This window comes from Triticum aestivum, chromosome 1D (genome assembly GCF_018294505.1).
Source record: "Triticum aestivum cultivar Chinese Spring chromosome 1D, IWGSC CS RefSeq v2.1, whole genome shotgun sequence".
NCBI classification, from domain to species: Eukaryota; Viridiplantae; Streptophyta; class Magnoliopsida; order Poales; family Poaceae; genus Triticum; species Triticum aestivum.
The window spans coordinates 156,390,176-156,393,655 of record NC_057796.1 but is presented as its reverse complement, the minus strand read 5'-3'; positions in this window follow the sequence as shown (position 1 = coordinate 156,393,655).

Sequence of the window (3,480 nt, the reverse complement as noted above, 5' to 3'; positions counted from 1 at the left end):
TCCTTTACCACTTTCAACATTTCCTTCTTGCCATGGCCTTAGTGCAAATCCTCTCTCCTAACCCTTCCCTCACCTTTGGATCATGTTTGGCATCTAATCCAGCAAGTTGAACCTCCCCTATGTTTATTTTCCATTTAAATCTTATTCAAATAAATTTCTGTCTTCTATTCTATCCATTGGTGATTTACAAAGGAACTCTACTTTCTGTTTTGATTTCTGCCCCCAAACCCACTCTCCTCCCTAGTCCTTTGAACCCTCAACCAAGATCCATGAAGATCCACTGGTCTTCAGTTCAAATTTTTCAAACTACACTTGCTGCAAGTTTGGACCAGATTTGTCAAATTTGGTGAAGTTCATTCAAAACTGCCTCCAAAAATTCCAAGTAAAATCAGGCAGCTTCTGGGTGCATTGAGTGGTCACCTCACCAAGTTACAGCCCCAGAAAAATTTATCTCATAGCCAAATCTTTCTGTCGAACACCTGCAGTGCATGGTCATTGTCAAGTTCAGAAAATTCAGAGAACAGATCAGTGGCTTATTGTCGTTTTCTTCAGAGATGGTTGTCGATCTCGACAGTGCCACTGTGTCGCCTTGCTCCTCGTCCCCTCCCCCTTGTTCCTGCACCGCACGAACGCCTGGCACCTTGCGGACGTCGGCGACGAGCAGCAGAAGGTGCGCCGCCCCGTGACCGACGCCAGCGGCGGCTTTGCGGCCGCCAGCGGGAGGCACGGCGCTGACGGCGCCACCCAGCGCCGCCCAAGCCACCGGAGCTCCCCGCGTGGCCTTCCACTCCCTCGAACGCGCTGCAGCTCTCGTCGTGAACCGCAGGGCGCGGAGCGCACTCTCTGCCGCCGTCGAGCCCGTGCGGCCACCTCACTGTGGACCGACGCCATTACGCCAAGACCAACTCCGTTTAGCTGTGGAATGACACCAGTAACCTCCACTGATGCTGCCTGGCCACTCAAACCTCCTGCCAATCCACTGCATCGCCGTAATCGCTCGCCGGAGATTCTCCGTTGACGGCCACCCCGTCGATCCGCCTATAAATAGAGGCCCCGAGCTTCAACTCGAGCACCCACCATCCCTGCACTCCACCTAGAGCACGCCTAGCCACTAGAAGAGCCCCGAGGAGGTCTCCTTCCTCGACTCCGGCCGCCGCGACCGGCCACGGGATCCAGCTCAATTCGCCCCCGTGTGTGCACCTCCGCCTCCCTTCTCTTGCCAGTAGCTTCACTATGCATCCCTCCTTCTGACCCGCGCTTCAATTCGTAGCTTGCAGCCCTCCACCGGAGTTCCCCACCATCACCCGAGCCGCCGTCCGCCGGAGATAGTGTCGCCGTCGACGTGGTGCTCCCCGTTGGTCGAGTCCACCACCCACCGACGCGGAAGAACACGCTGAAGCTCTTGGTACCCTCCGATCCTCCTAACACGTCGTGGTTCGACGCCGGCGTCCACCGCAGTCTTCGGGCGCCGGTGAGCCTTTCAAACCTGACATGTGGACCCCGCATGTCAGCCTCTGTTATATTCTCCCTCGAACCATTTTCTGTTGGCGCCTTCGGGCCGAATACGTCTTCTCTCTTGAGCTTGCGCATTTCCAATCGAACCGTTTTCTGTTTTCTCAGTTAAAACCCTAGAACTTTTCTGTTTCATTACAGATAAGTCCCTGGACAGAAACCTTTATAACTTTTTAATAAAAAGGTATTTTTGAGTGATTCTTTTTCTGACAACCTTCAAATTTTGTCTAGTTTTTTATGGGATTTATTTGAAAAATATTTGGAAAAGTTTCTGTGCACGCGTTGGTTTTCACATTAGTGCCCGTTTTCGTGATTGCCGTAGGTTCCGGAAGAGGTGACGGAGCCGCGAACTTCGCCGAGCTAGACTCCGACTTCTCCGAACCAGGAAAGCATGTTTGAACATTTGATATGATAAGTGTTTTGCATGTTTGCTTGAAAGTTTGTGCGTGGCATATGAGTGTCGGTAAATACCTCGTTGCTTGTAAGGCAACTACCCGTATGTTCCAAAGTTGCGATGATCTCTGATGAGAGATGGCCAAATCATGTGGTGACATGAAGGGCAGCAAGGTGGTACTATTGTAGCATACCAGCCTTGCGTCATCCGACTTTCTCCGACGTTAACGTGGACGGAGTCACGTTACCGTTCTTTTCCCCCGCATGTTTCATAGTTGCGATGATCTCTGATGAGAGATGGCCTAATCATGTGGTGACATGAAGGGCGGCAAGGTGGTACTGTTGTAGCATACCAGCCTTACGTCATCCGACTATTTTTGACGCTAACGTGGACGGAGTCACGTTATCGTTCTCCCCCCTTCCGTGCTACCACATGTTTCATTTGCCAGGATGCGGTTTAGTAAGTTGGTAACCTCTTTCCGTGTACACACCAAACAGAGAGGCCGGGATGATGGTACCTTGGCCCAGGATTAAAGCCAGTCATCCGGTCAGGGGGCATGGGTGTTTCCGGTTGGGACCGAGAGGGGGGCACCCCCTTAGAGCGTGCGTATAGAAATTTGATCCCATGCTATGCGAGGTTGTAGCCTCCCCGTCTCAAGGTTTTTCTTGAACGTTGCCGAGGGTGATCCCTGGCTTCGGAAGGTTGAATTGGGTGTGTACTGGTTAGACGTGTTTCTTCCAAAACACTGTAGACGGCACTAGTCCCCGTGACTACTGAAATCCGTTGGCTGTGGTTAAGTACAAACTCTGCAGAGTCAATTCCTTCCAAGTCATCGTATCCATGATCAAGTAGTGAAATCAGTATATCCATATCTATCCGCGTGAAAAACTTGTCCCCGGTGAACAAGCTCAAGTGGTAAATCCAGTCAAATTATTATTCCTGTGGATGGACTAACTTTATATTTGTCTCGTACTTGTGATAATTTATGTTCCCGAACTATTGTATTATTGAGCTACAATATAAGCCCTTTATGTGACGTCGCTCAGACGTCCGACTGTGGCATGTTCGTCTTTTATTTTCTGTTATAAGCCCTTTATGTGATGCCGCTCAGACGTCCGACTGTGGCATTATTACTATTCTGCAGTTTCCGCTCGAGGCGTCATTCAGACCCTCGCTTGGCACCCAGCATTTGTTATCTCTATGTCTGAACGCACTGGATAAATTGTTCATATGCTTCATGTTTGCATTTGTTATATCTTATGTCCGAACTGTCTTGCGAGTACTTTCATAGTACTCACCTGGCTTGTTGATTTGGCCAGATGTTGACGAAGGCGATCTCTTGGATGAAGAGTTTGATAGCGCGTCCGACGCCTAGAGGAGTCCCAGTCAGTCCTGCGCGATCCCGGATTTTGGTCACTTGTATCATATACGCTTCCGCCACCCGCAATAAGTCTCCTCGAGCCTCACTCTGATGCTCGAAGAGCTGTAGTCTTCAGGAGTCATATCAGTCGCTTCGCGGTGATATTTCCACCACCGTTATTATCGTGAGTTAGTAGTAAGCCACCCTATCCGCC